The following is a 14,652-nucleotide window of genomic DNA, read 5'->3' on the forward strand; positions in this document are numbered from 1 at the left end:
AACAATTTCTATAAGGATTTGTATACAGAAATCCCTGAAGAAATTTCCAAGAAAACCCTTAAGAACTTCTGTTAGCAACCGCGAGCATCCCGGAACAACTGAAGAAACTGAATAAAAATGTTTGAAGAATTTTTTGAAATAATACCTGCAAGACCTTTGCAGCCATTGATAGATTTTTTTTAAATTCCTTAATAAATGCTAAGGAGTGATTTTTGCAGGAACTGTTGAGAGAATCTTCAGAAAAAAAAATGGGAGAATTCCATTTCGGTGGATTTATTTGGACTTTCTTCAGGAATTCTCCCAAGCAGGCGGAATACCTGAAGGAACTATTGGAGAAATCTCTGCAGGAGTTTTCAGGAGAATCTCTTGAGATTTTATGGAAAAGTTTCCAAATGGATGCTCGATAAAATCTTTGAACAAATGGATAAATTAAGCGATTATTTCTGGAAAAAGTTTCTGGAAAATAAATGTACTGATTTATCGACCGTATTCTATAATTAACTTGATGATTTTGTGGCTATATCGGTCTCTTTCTACTCATAAGTATAAGGGAGTAGAGATCAAAGTGGATAATGAAATGATAGATATGATAGAATTCGCTAGGTAGCGAACAAGTGTGAAAATTTTATAGAAGGTGAAATTAGGCAAGTAGGCCATGTATTGAACGAATACATCGAATGCGTGAAACTTCTGCCGTGCGACCTGTGCTTTTAAACAGATCGGCTTGGTTGGTAGTTCATACCACCTTACCAAGACTGGCAAAAGCTTCAGGCACCCGACTGCCTAATGTATTGTTCTGTTTTCATCACAACTTCTATCGATCGGTAGCTTTTTCGGAATTCGCACTCCGTTCATAGAGGTATGTCTATATCGCGGCGTGTTCTTCCTATTAGCTTTTTCGATCTTATAGGATAGAACACTTTTCTTTTTGAGCCAAATTTTTCATATCATGTACTGATTTATGAACTACCAACCAAGCCGATCTGTTTAAAAGCACAGGTTGCACGGCAGAAGTTTCACGCATTCGATGTATTCGTTCAATACATGGCCTACTTGCCTAATTTCACCTTCTATAAAATTTTCACACTTGTTCGCTACCTAGCGAATTCTATCATATCTATCATTTCATTATCCACTTTGATCTCTACTCCCTTATACTTATGAGTAGAAAGAGACCGATATAGCCACAAAATCATCAAGTTAATCTGGAAAATAAATCTAAATTCCTAAAAAACCCATAGAGCAATTTCTGAAAGAATCGCCGAGTCAATGGAAACGAATGCTCTTGGAATTGCATCTTTTGAAGAAACGTTTCGATGAGTAGCTGCAGAACAAGCTGGAGAAATTGTTAGGAGAAATTCTTGAAAAATTGTAAGAAGAATTTTCGGAGAAATGTCAAAGACAAACTCCTGGAAGAAATTCCGTTAATATTTCTGGAGGAATTTCTTTCGAAATTTTTCAAGATATACATGAAGGAATACATGCATTAGTTCATGTATCCTTGAAGAATTTCTTATAGAATACATTATTGCAGGCCCGTGCACAGAAGTGGCGCCAAGGGAGGGGTTTTTGCCAATTTCGGCAAAAGGCGGAGGGGCGCCTAGTGTATAAAGCGTCGGTAATGGGGGGTGGCGGGGTTAACACCCAACACCCCCCCCCCCTCGTTGTGTACGGGCTTGCCTTATTGAATCCTAGGAGAAATTTCTAAAGGAATTTCTGAGAAAACTCATCGATTAGTTTCAAGATGAATAATTTGATATATTTCTTGAAAATCTTCTGAAGGAGTTCCAAGGAAAATTCCTGGGGAATTCTGAAAGAATCTCTTTTACAGTTTAATGCATGGACAGGGTTGAATTTGGAAGGGATACTAAAAGGGATCTCTAGAGGTATTCTTGCTAAAACTAGTATATTAAATCTTACAATAATCTTCTTTATGTAATCCTCAGAAAATGTTTAATAAATTCCAAAAGAATCTGGCAAAGCCCTTGGAACTAATCCTGGAGAATTTACTAGAAATGTTTAAGAAAAAATCTTATTAAACTCATGAAAGAAGAAGAATGTCCCTTCTGCGATAAGTACAGAACAATTTCGTGAAATAATAGTGCATGGTGAGGTTTTCTCGAAACAAGACGAAATTATTTCCATGGGGAGTATTAGTATGGAAGGCACAGAAGGTTAGAAACCTTGAGTAATAACTTCTGATTTTTCTATGACAGCACTGGAATAGTCTTGACAACATTGCCAAGAGGAGTATGAATGCTATTAGTACCTAATCTACAAAGTTTACTACAATATACTGCAAACAATATCAATAGTATCATAGTGTGGTAATACATTAAAAATAAAAATGGAAAAAAACTGTCAGTTCTGTGTAAACTGTCTCTTCGCACCTTGTAAATACATTATTTTAAAAATATTTTCAATTGTATATTCTTCTAAATGACATGGCTGCGGTAGTTTCAACAATGATAAAATATTTGTCTACAAAATTATACTCAGGCCACGTCAATACAAAAATTGTGCAAAATTCAAAATTTTACTGATTTTATTATTTTTTTTGACAAGAATATAAAATAATCTGTGGAAACATCAGCATCCTGGATCATGCATTGAAATCATCATTCTTCCATTCATTTTATAACCCCATTGATTGTCATCGTCGGTCGAACCAGAGGAAAGATGACAACACCGATGTCTCTACCCCGAATGGGAATGTTCCCATTCTTCCCGGTTGGACTAGGTTGGTAATTAAAATTCGGTGTAGTCCCTTTTGGTGATTGTTTTCCCCAGGTGGTCGTCATCTCTCAACAGAAAAGGTGTGTATGTAGTCGTCCGTAGATAGATCCGATGGTGTGGTGACAGTGACAATGATAAGCTGCTGACTGACGTCACAGATCGAACGAACAACGGTGGACAGTTTTTCATTTTCCGCACCGGTAGGAAATCGAAGATAGCATACCAGTAAGATACAGAACAGAAACATGATATTTTTGAAGCTGGTGTTTGGATACAGAATTTTATTTTTTTATGTTTTAGGGGTTTTAGTTAAGATCATGTCCCCCAGAAATTCACGGATAGCTGAACATTGAAATGAGATACAAATTGCTATAACCATATGAACTATTCGGGAGAATGTTAACGAGGATTTTCAGGCATGATGATATACCGAAGAGGCCGTTGTGCGATAGAATTACCACTAATTGCGTTCATATGTCACCAACAGTTGGATCAACCCAGTAAGAACCATCATGAAGTAGTTTTATTATAAATGTGGTTCTAACAGACACTACTGGTGATAAGTATGGACCCACACATAGATAATACAACGATAATTTTCTGGAGGAATAGCTGGATTTTTTTTTCAAAGACAATTTCTTGTAAAATCCCCTCAGTGATTCCAGAAAAAATCTACAAAACGATTCTTGAGGAAAACCTGCTACAATTATTGTTGGAGTTAACCTTGCACACGGATGGACAATGTCATGAAAATGTCATTCTTTTATTAGGCAATTTGACTGCTCCTAGTAAGAAACGTTTATCGAAGACAACTTCAATTTTCTATAACTATCCAACACTATTGATTGGTGATGCTCATGGACGGAGATTCGCACATCAAAAAGTGAAACTGACATTTCGTGACAAATTTCATACCTGTCCTAGCATAAATCCTGGAAAAATACTTGGATGAATCTTTGGAGCGAATTCGCAATTTGGATCTCCTATAGCAAATCATAAAGGATTTTCGCAAGGATTCCTGAGGGGATCGCTGGATGAATGCCTGATTAAATACCTGGATGAATTTCTGAGATGATCATAGGCAGAATTCCAGGAGGGATTCGTACAAGAATCCATATAGGGACTCCGGGAAAAAATAAGAGGGATTCTGGGATGATCCCTGAAGAAATTACTAATGAGATTCTTGAAGAATGCATGGAGATGTTTCCAGAGGATTTCCTGAAGTATTTCCTGAACTCCTGAAAGATAAACTCCCGGAAAACTTTCTGGAGGAATCTCTTAAGCGATCGCAAGAGAACGTCCTGGAGGAATCTCTTGAGCGATTCCTGGAAAACTTCCTGGAAGAATTTCCATCAGAATTTCTGGAGCAACTATTTGAAAACTTCATTTTGCTGTCTTAGTGGAAGTTCTGTAGGAATTTCCAGAGTAACCCCGGGAATCTTTAAATAATGTTCTGGAGGAGTCCTTGGAACGATTTGGGGAGAAACTTTCGGAGTGATTCCTGAGTGATTCCGAATCTTATAAGATTTCCTGCAGCTCTGGAGAGATTCCTGGATGAAAGACTTGAAGATTTCATGTAATATTCCTTGTTGAATCCTTGCAGGAGTTCTTTAAGAAATCCTTGTAGAAAATTCTTCAGCAGAGCAGAGCAGAACAGAGCAACCCAAAAACAGACATTTAATGAAAAATCAAGAAAATTCGCATGTGAAATTGCCTTTGATATTACTTGAACACAATGGAAATTAAAATTTTCAAGTTATTTTAGGTTTCGTGTCAAATTTTAAGCCCAATCGGTTCGAAGTACACGGAGCATTTCGAGTAAGGTATAATTGACCTGATAACCCGAGCAGGAATGAATAACTGCCGCATAACTAGAGCATAACAAAGTCAGGTATCATACCAAGACAAGGTATTGGTCGGTTGTTAAGGTATTGAAAATAGCTTATTTTGGTATTTTGTAAGTATTGATACAATACCTCAACGAGTTATTGGTTTGGTGTTGAGGACTGCTTGAGGTATTATTGAATTATGGAAAAATCGCTATTTGTATGGAAATATCGCCGATTATTATTTAGGTATTGCCATACCTGATATCATTATTCACGCGTTATGCACAGAATACACACCAGTTATTATTTTAGGTATTTTACCTCTTATGCAGGGCTACTTTATAACTCGTTCAGGTTGTAGGTATTCGGTTTTCCATACCTGAGTTAGTTATTCTTCAACTATTTTCTCCTGCTCGGGAATCTACTTAATTTCAATTTCTCTATAACCCTACAATCAATGGAACCAAACATGTTGGTGCGGTCTATTAACAACAATTTATAGATATCAGAAGACTAACTCTTGGACTAAATAATAGTCAATGTACCCGAAATACAATTTCAATTGATGGGAATATGATTTGCGTACAGCTATTTTACGTTTGCAAATAAAGGTTCAAGAGTGCTTGATTTTGCTTTCTGCAAGCTACTGATGAAATCATTTTTTTTTGTTTTGTTCTGAATCTGTGATATTTTTCACGTTCTCGGTTCATTCATCAAACAAAGACCCCAGTCCCAGAGGCATACTTTGCTTAACCCAGATAGAACTAAAACACGATAAGCTTTACAGCACGTACAGGTGCAAATTACTTCCAAAAGGATATTCCCCTCTGCCATGTGCCATTGAGAGGCAAAAGGATCACCACGACGTTGGTTGTTGTCGTTTGGCTCCGAAGCACGCAACTCGACATATGACTCGTTGGTCGTTTGCCTTTGACACAACTTCATGTTGAAATCAAATAGAGACCCACTACATTCAGCGTTGGTGTAGCTTTTGCATATTTACCGAAGTGAAGTTCGTGATGATGGTAGCCGAGCTCACATTCCGAGCAAAACAAACAGGATGGGCGAAAATCAATGGCATGTTAGACCGAGAGTGTAGGTAATTATGTGTGCTCCAGCGCAGCGTGGGGACTAAGCTGTATGTCAGTCACGCATTAAGACCTACTCGTATTAGCTAAATTAGCAATTCTTGAGCGTGTCGCTAAATCGTTTCAAACGTTTATGTGCGAATGTTGAAGGAAGCGGTCCCTTTTTTAAAATTCCTCTCGGTGTGTAAGAAACAACATTTCTCCATAAACAACATGCGCTGATTTCATGCCCAGGGGACGACGACTACGACGGTTGCCTTTTGTCGCCGCCGGAATAATTGCCTTTGGCGCCACCAGGCAGGCGGCGAGGTCCTTTCGGTACATGATGATGTTACATTGGGTTCCAGCTCCTCCAAAAGGCTACAAACAAGGATGAGTGAAAAGCGAGTGAGTGTAAAAGTCATGGAAAGAGGGGCCCAGTCATGCTTCCAGATGACTTCACCATTTAGCAGCCGGCATGTCTCGCGAACCTATTTTTGCGCGCGTCCGAACGACGAAAATATTGATCTGTTGGTTCGTATGGTCGTCATGTTGTTACTTCCATTTCATTCCCTTGCACGCTGCGTTGATCCCCGTTTGACCCCATTTGCGCGTTGATTATTTGCTGTAAGTCTGCTGCTAGTGGTTTCCAACGGATAGGGTTGGAAGTTGTCAACTAGGACCTAAATAAAATAAATCTTTCTAATACCTGTCTACAGATCGAGGATTAGGCTTATTTTTCAAAAAAATGGAAATGTTAAAAGATATCGTTGTTGTAAAATATGTTCATGTCAAAATTTGAAGTCTGCAACTCAATGCTAAGTGGTCCCTCAAAGGGCCTAAAGTTCCCAAAAATTAGCATTAGCATTAGCATTAAGCAAGTCGCACAAATTCGTCGCTGTTATGAGAGTTGCATCCTTCCTGTCCGTTACCAAAGCACAAAGATTTGGGACTAATATCCCTTAAGGCCCACAAATGTGCTCAGAATTGTCTATTACTATTATACTCATTATACTACTATCTCTACTCGTTTTTTTTTAGTTATTGAGCAACATTGGGTAGGTTTCCTTCGGATCTTAAAAATATCGATCTATGATAAAAGGTCGAAGGTCAAAAGGGTCGACAATTGAAAAGTCGATGGGCCTAAAAGTCGAAATAAAAAATAACTAGGACAAAAGGTCGAAAGAAAGAAGGTGAAATGCGGTCATCGTCTTAAAAAGTAATCATTTTTCTAAGGAAATAAATTAAATTGGTATTTGTAAATAGTTTAAAAAACTCTGCATTTATCAAAAGAATGTTTTAAGTTTTTTTTCTTCTTCTAAACCATGTGGGATAATCTGCTCGACCGACACCCGAACAGAAGGTCCCATGGTCGCCAAGCCCTTCGTCTCTCCAGAACCATCAAGAAGGGACTGCTTCAGAGAGTGCACATCGCACCCTCAAAATTAGCTGCATAGCCTGCATCACCTCACCACTCCCTTTGTCCTCGGAAGGCAGGCAGAGTCGACACTACACATGCTTCCAACTACACAGCAAGTAACAAGAACCTTCCTCCCTCAAGTAAGGCCCTATCAGCCAGCACACAGAAAGACGTGCCGACATGGGGCCTCCACCAGTCCCGATCTTGTGACCGACGCCACGACAGCAACGCTTCCAGGATCTTCTCCCCACTGCCACTTAATCGCTGTAAGGATCGATTTAGACCGCAGGGCACCGGTATGTAGCCAACTCCGAACCCTTGGACCACCTCCTGTATTACGTCTGCACTATTCCGCCCTCTGTTTCATTCTAAGAGGGATTTCTGCTAACAGGTCTTGCTGCTGTGCATTTGAGATGGGGCCAAGGGGGCTTCCAGGAAACTTCCAAAAGCCCGAAAAAGGGGCCTCGAGGGGCTTTAGGGGCGTTTCAGGGGATTGTTTATCAGGGAATTTCAAAAGACTTTTAAGGGCGTTCCGACTGATTCCATTGGCGTTTTAATGGCACTACGGTGGTTTTAGTGACGCTTCCAGGGGTTTAAAGGGCAACTCAGGGGGGGGGGCTCAGGGACCTTTAAAGGTATCTCAAGAAGCTTCAGAGGCGTTTCAAAAGCGTTCAAAGGTATCTCAGGGGCATTTGAAAGTGCTTCCAGGGGATTTCAGAAATGTTACAGGACGTTCTGAGAGGTTTATGGAACGTTTGATAGCATTTCAGGTGCACTTCAAGGGGGTCCCAAGGACGTTAGAAGGGGATTTCAGGAATGTTTCAAGGGCGTTTCAATGCAATGAGATTATAGAGGTTTCAATAGCAATTCATAGTATTTCAGGGGTATTTGAATGGGTTTTTATAGTATTTTGAGGGGTATAAGGATCAGAATGTCGGTTCAGAGGCACATTATCCTCCACTCCCCCTAAGACTCCCTGAGCCCTCATGGTACCCCTTGAAACCCTTTAAAACGTCTCTGAGACCTGCAGGTATTCCCTGAAGCCCTCTTAGACCCCTGAGACTCCCTGGAACGCCCTTGAGATCTCCTGAGACCTCCATAAGATCCCCTGAGGCTCCCTGAAACGCCTCTAAAATATCCTGTAGTGCCCCTGAACTGAAACCCCCTGGAGTGCCCCTGATACTTTCCAAGTCCCCTCAAACCTTTGGGATCTTCTGAAACACTCCTCGGACCACCTGGTACTCCCTAAAACGCCCAGGATGCTCCCAGGAGCCCCACAAAATCCACTGAGACCCCTTCAAACACCCCTGAAGTTCCCCTGAAACCTCCTGAAGCCCCCTGGAAACCTCCGAAGCCTCCTGAGGCAACCTTGGTACCTTGGTGCCAAAATTGCGCATTCTTTTTAACATGGTATTTAAAAAACTAACCATTCATTTGTACCAATTTCCAAATTGTTTCTGAGCATGAGCATGAGCATAGATGACCGTACAATTCGTAGTTGCTATTCCGTGATTGACCAGAACAATCGAAATTGCACAAGGAACCAACAAACGGAGCTAGGGAGTAGCTACCGCTTTCAATGTACACAGTTCGAGAATTCCAAACTTCATTAGTCAATAACGGCGCCGGCCAAGTCCTTACGGTCATCGAGGAAGGGAAGGAATGTTAGTGTGACGTACGTTGCTACTAGAGACCGAGATCACCTCATCTTCTTCACGACTGTCACGACTGTGGCAATCACTAAGAAAAAATGCACCCAAAATGCACAAAATTTACCGAACTGTATGACTAATGAACCCACCGTTTCTGGATTAACCCAAAGCTAGGCTACCAGACGATCGGGAATGTCCTATTTACACCGGGTCTGTCCACCTTGCAGTCTGCGCGCCACGCCTCCCTGTGCTAACTATGCAGAGCTGTAGTCTAGCGTTCTTGCAACAGGCCCTGCCCAGCGTATCTCGCCGGGTTTGGTTACCGTCTGCAAGCAGGTTCGCCGTAGAGTGCAGTGATCTCATGGTTCGTCCTTGCTTGCACACCGTTTTTCTGCACACTGCCAAAGATCTCTTTAAGCATTCGTTGCTCAAATACGCCCAGTACTTGCAGGTTCACCTTGAGTATGGTCCAGGTCTCATGACCGTAGAAGACTAAGAGCGGTACAAACGTAAACCTTTCTTATTCGCAATTTCTTCTGAAGCCGAACTTCTACCAATAATACACTTTCGTATTTCATCATTCACAATATTGGCAGCCTCTCGCATGGATCCAAGCTAGACACAGTTGGCATGAGAGTCCGTCATCTTGTCGCAGTCCCTGGCGATATCCGAATGAACCCTTACGCAGTTTTGCACACATTTCATCAGGAAAGTCATTCTCGGTCATTTCGCACGGAAGTTTTCACTTTTCAAATCGTCGCTTTTCGTGTCAATGCAATGGGATTAATCACCCATTTCTTCCAGTCCTTTGGTAGCTGTTTTGGAAGCTCATGTAACGCACGTAAGACCCTCTGAATCCCCCGAAAACGCTCCTGTAACGTCTCTGGAGCCACCTTAAAATCCTTTGAAACATCCTGAAAAACAAACGCCTGTAACACACATGAGACCCTCTGATTCCCTGAAAAAGACCCTTTCACGCCTCCAGAACTTCGTGGAAATGCTCTGAAACATCATGAAATACCATCGAAAACCGCTTGAAACTCTCTTGGATACAATAAGACATTACGAGATGCTTCTGGTGGAACTTCCATCTTTCTTGAGAACGACAAAGCTTCTTCCAGGTTGGCGTTGATTCTCCCAAAAAAAGCGCGACTGCCTTTTGCACTTCTGTTGTACCGTTTCAAGTTCTGCCGAGTTTCATACATGTCGCAAACTCCATCAATCAGAATGTGATGGATTCGTGATTCCGTCTGTTTTGGAGAGCTACAGGTGTGATGGTACTACGGGTTTCCCGTTAGCTTTGTAGATAAGGCATTGGATCGCCAATGTGGAGAAGGCGGGTTCGATTCCTGTTCCAGTCAGGAACATTCTCGACTTCCTTGGGCATAGTGTCGCATTGTGCTTACCTTACAATATACAAGTTCATGCAATGACAGGCAAACTCTTACATTAATAACTGTGAAAGTGTTCAACGAACACCAAGTTGAAGAAAGGCCGTTTAAGTTGCAGTGGGAACATCCACAAACGGGAATTTCGGACCTTTATACGGGTTCTTTTCCCTAAATCTACCACTATACTTTTATAACCCCCCTCCCTCTTTATCACCGTAACATACTTAATGGATAGTCTCTACTACCTACGCTTGACTATTTCTTAAAAGTGCGAAATCAGTCCTAAGCTCACCCAGAAAGCTGAAGTAAAAAAAAAAAAACGGGTGAGAACCACTGTTCTTTTTCTTTCGGCCTGACGCTTCTTTTCGTAGATTAGACGGCTGTTATCGTTTGTTTGGCCCATAAAAATAATTCGTTCTGTTTAAGCTTCTGCTCAATGGGCAATACCAGGATCCAGGCTTCATTCCTTCCGACCTATTCGAAAGAAATTGGGACTTCATTTACCACCCACCACCCCATCAAAGGCACACGGCCAATCAACCACCCACTGACCCACCTTCGCTCGATTGAACTTGTGTCTTGAACTTTTCATTCATACCTTGTCGGTTTCCAATCACTCGTCGCTAGGTAGGGGTACTGCGTACGGACGAAGTGTGTAGCTTTTCACTTGGATGTTATCACGCAAAATAGATCATCCTCACAGCAGTAGAGCAGGGCGGGAGCTTAAATTCACACAAAGCACCGACTATCGGGAGACCTTTTAAAGCATTCGGCTCTTGCATGCACAGAAAATTTTCACCAATTTTTCTTCTTCTCACCGCCGCCGTAGCTGCTTGAATGGGCATGCGAATGGAAAACTTTTTCTTCTTCCACTCATAAGAATCACAAACCAGGTCGATTCCACATTCTTCACATCTCGGAACCCACACAAAATAAACTTCACCATCTATCGGGAATCCCCTGAATATTTTTTTTTCCAACGAAACACTGAAGAACGCACTGAACTGTCAAACGCACCGCAGACGGAACATGAAGATGATGTGGGCAAAAAGAGGCAGACACCAGTAGGGAACACGCGACGACGATGTCTAGAACTAGAACTATACCTACACCTAACGCGAAAAACCCCCTCAACTCAAACCGGATTGCGTTCCACAACTATAGAAGCGCCCTATAGTGTCGTCTTTGGACAAAGTTATTCTGGGTCTGGCCGGACGTCTCTCTCCGGGACGCTCGCGATCTCAACTGAACCACTCCACTAGTATGTAAGGTGGGTACAACTCGGGCGCGGGAGACACAACAACAACCTGCCACCAGCATTGGGCTCCTCTCAGAGTGGAGCTGATATGCTTCCACCATAACGCGGTCCCGATCGGAGATGGATAATAAACAACAGTTGTTACTTATTAAATTACTAATTAAATAGTTTTTTTAAGTCAAGTTACCTTATAGTATAGTTATAGTTATATTATTATAAACTTATACTTTATACTTATATATAGACTTTATAGTATATTATATAGTTATAGTAATAGTTTTTTAAATTAAGCTACTTATTAAATAGTTTTTTCCTATTTCTACAAATTTTAGTTTTGTTGATACATTTTTTTTTAATATTCAACGTAACTTATTAATGTTTAATTTTAACATCTACATCGATTTCAAACATTTGTTGGTGTACTCTTTTATTTACTCATGTTGCTTTTACACTTATTTTTTCTTTATTTCGTCCAAAAGTATTTTTACTAAGCATGGATTTGTTGCAGAATAAAAACTACGAATTTCATTTTCTGGTCTATTTGGAATGGACGACCTATTTTTGTTTTTCTTGGGCTTTGACTTACAGTGTACCTTCCACACGATATACAAATACCAATGTAATCAATTGGCAAAGCAAAAACTCTATGTCAACAACAGTGGAAGCATGAAGACAGGACCTCTCACATATTCCCAGTCAACCAGTGATCGTATCAGATGTTGCATAAGATGCTAAAGTGGAGGCGATATGCATCCATTTTACATGTGCCTAAATGGAGACATGCACGCATATGACCTCCACTTTAGCATCTTATGCAACATCGTATACGATAACTGGTTGTCTGGGTTCCTTGTTGGGACAAAACACCAGAAAGAAGTTTTTTAAAAAGTTCACAATTTGCCGTTATTTCCCACTCGAGTCATCTCTCTCTGCTCGCAGTGTTTTTATTGGTGAACGCCCGCTCTCGTTAAATGGGGCTTGTGCACGTGTACTTGTTAGCGGGATATTGGGGACGCAACGATGATGTTAGGCTCTTTTGTCGCATGCGGCGTTCTTGTTTGTAATGTGGGGTTACCACCACACTGCTTCACGTTGTTGTGAATCGCGTGCTTTTTGGTGTTTGTACAATATTAAGTGTATCACGCGGTTTGATTGTACTATTTGTTTTGTTGCATGAAGCTGTTACAATACAAAGTTAGATGTCGTATGTGGATTTATATGCGAAACTTGCGCATATTAGAACCGATGCACTTCAACCGACTATAGATAAAAAAAAAGTTAAACTTAAAAAATGTTGTGCGCAACAAATGAAGCTTATTTGTTGTGTTTTGTTGAAAAATGGTAAAATTGCTGTTTATACCCACATATTTTAAATCCAATCTGTATTTGTCATGTACTTATTTTTTTCTGGGCAAACCAATAGTTGATTACACAGCGAAACAAAAATGAACCATTGGTCTGTCTCAAGAGCAAACTTATATATCTCTGACAGATTTTGGGCCGCTGAATCCGAATCCAGGCTCAGATTTGCTCCAACACCTCACAATTTTGAGCCTCAATTTATAGGGCAAAATATAAGATTTTGGATTTTTTTTATAGCAATCCATTAAATGTGGAAATATTTTTCTAAACAATCAAAGGGTAAATTGATTAATTGACATCTAAACTAACGACTCATGCAAAATAAATCATTAAACAAAATCGAATTTGATAGTTATAAGCTGCTACCCATAATATATTTGAATCAACCAATTAATCGGTGCACCATTCAAATTATTAAAATATTGTCTAAAATTGTTGAATGCTCTACCCGGGTAAAGGCGAATAACAAACCAATAACTAAAGAATAACATATTCTGTCATCATATCTAAATTTGCAATTCTTCAATTTTTCGTAAACAGCTCAGGATGGCACATACATAACAAAACATACTATCATTGTAAAACTTGTAATGGACGAGTTTTTATTGAATAGTGTAATAACATAATAACAACAAACATAAATATCATACTAACAATCATAATATCAAAACAATAACATAATTCACCATCATATTAAAATGAGTTATTATTTTGAGTTGTTATATCATAGAAATTTAGTTATTTTTTGTTATTTTAACCCTTATTTCAAACAAACTAATAGCAAATTTTGTCAAATTTACAGCATGCTCTCAGTATGGAGCTTGTATTCAACATTCCTTACAAGAAATTCTTGAATGTACAGTGTATCAAACAATTGTCCGTACAGGAAATTTTTTGCCAAAATAATTTTTCATTCAAATGTTTATAACTTTTTTATACGTCAATTAAAAACGCTGAAATTTTGACTTTGAATCATGAATCATATAATAATGATCCATTGGTGAAATTTTGAGCGAGATCGAATAAGTTTTCTGAAAGTTATAGAACTTTTAGTAAAACTTATTAGATTTTTGAACACATTTTTAAAACATTATATCTCAATATGTACTCAATGAAACTTTTTTATTTTTTTTGTGTTACAGCTTAGGCGCCGTCCACAAATTACGTAACGCTATAGGGGAAGGGGGGGGGGGGGAGTATGGCCAAGTTTGATGGCACAAATGTCCCAAATGGAGGATAACGTGCCTCTGGAGCCGGCCTTCTGATACATCGTGTGTAATTTTCAGACATTTTTACTGTGTATTTTAATGGTAATATTTGTTCTTCACTTGCCATTTCGCTCTACCCGGGTATATCTTTTGAAAATTTCTAGAATGCTTGCTTTATTTCTGAACAAAGCCAAAGAAGTATAATCAAAAAATACTACACAAATAATCATTTTTATTACTTATGCAGTTGAAAATGTTCATTGGCGCATCTAGCTTTTTCTTTTTTCTTGCTCTTTCTACTAAACAAACACGAGAAAGAGCGGGATACAAAGGGGTGCCGCGGCACCCCTTTCCATCTTTCTCTTTCTCGTGTTTGTTTAGGAGAGTGAGCAAGAAAAAAGAAAAAGCTAGATTCGCCAATGAAAATGTTACATCATTTAACCTGTAACAATCGTTGAGTTGCTATCCATCTTTCGCTCACACCAAACGTGCGTTGAAGTTTTCCTCCACCAGATTTTATTGTATCGCAGCATGCCGGTATCGAGAAATAACTGAGTCGTACTTGACATTTCTGTTCTTTCACAGTGGCCAAGTGTTCCAGACATTAGGAAGTTCCTCGATGAGGAGCTCAAGATGAACTGGACCTCAGTGAAGAGCTTGCAGCTGTATAACGAACTTCCATCTCAAACATTGTATGGAGTGTGATGGGAAAAAAGATAGCACCACAGT

General features: G+C 39.8%; 1 protein-coding gene across 3 annotated transcripts in view; it reads right to left on the reverse strand.

Moving 5' to 3' along the window:
- LOC109423332 (multiple C2 and transmembrane domain-containing protein) overlaps window positions 1–11,331 on the reverse strand; it is a 183,770-nt gene extending 172,439 nt beyond the window's left edge. For all 3 annotated transcript variants that reach the window (XM_062854227.1, XM_062854226.1, XM_062854225.1), the window contains exon 1: window positions 10,694–11,331. The gene's annotated coding sequence lies outside the window, so the exon portion shown is untranslated. The remainder of the gene's footprint in view (window positions 1–10,693) is intronic.
- Window positions 11,332–14,652: the final 3,321 nt, after the last annotated feature.

The sequence above is a fragment of the Aedes albopictus genome, chromosome 2, assembly GCF_035046485.1.
Source record: "Aedes albopictus strain Foshan chromosome 2, AalbF5, whole genome shotgun sequence".
Taxonomy (NCBI): domain Eukaryota; kingdom Metazoa; phylum Arthropoda; class Insecta; order Diptera; family Culicidae; genus Aedes; species Aedes albopictus.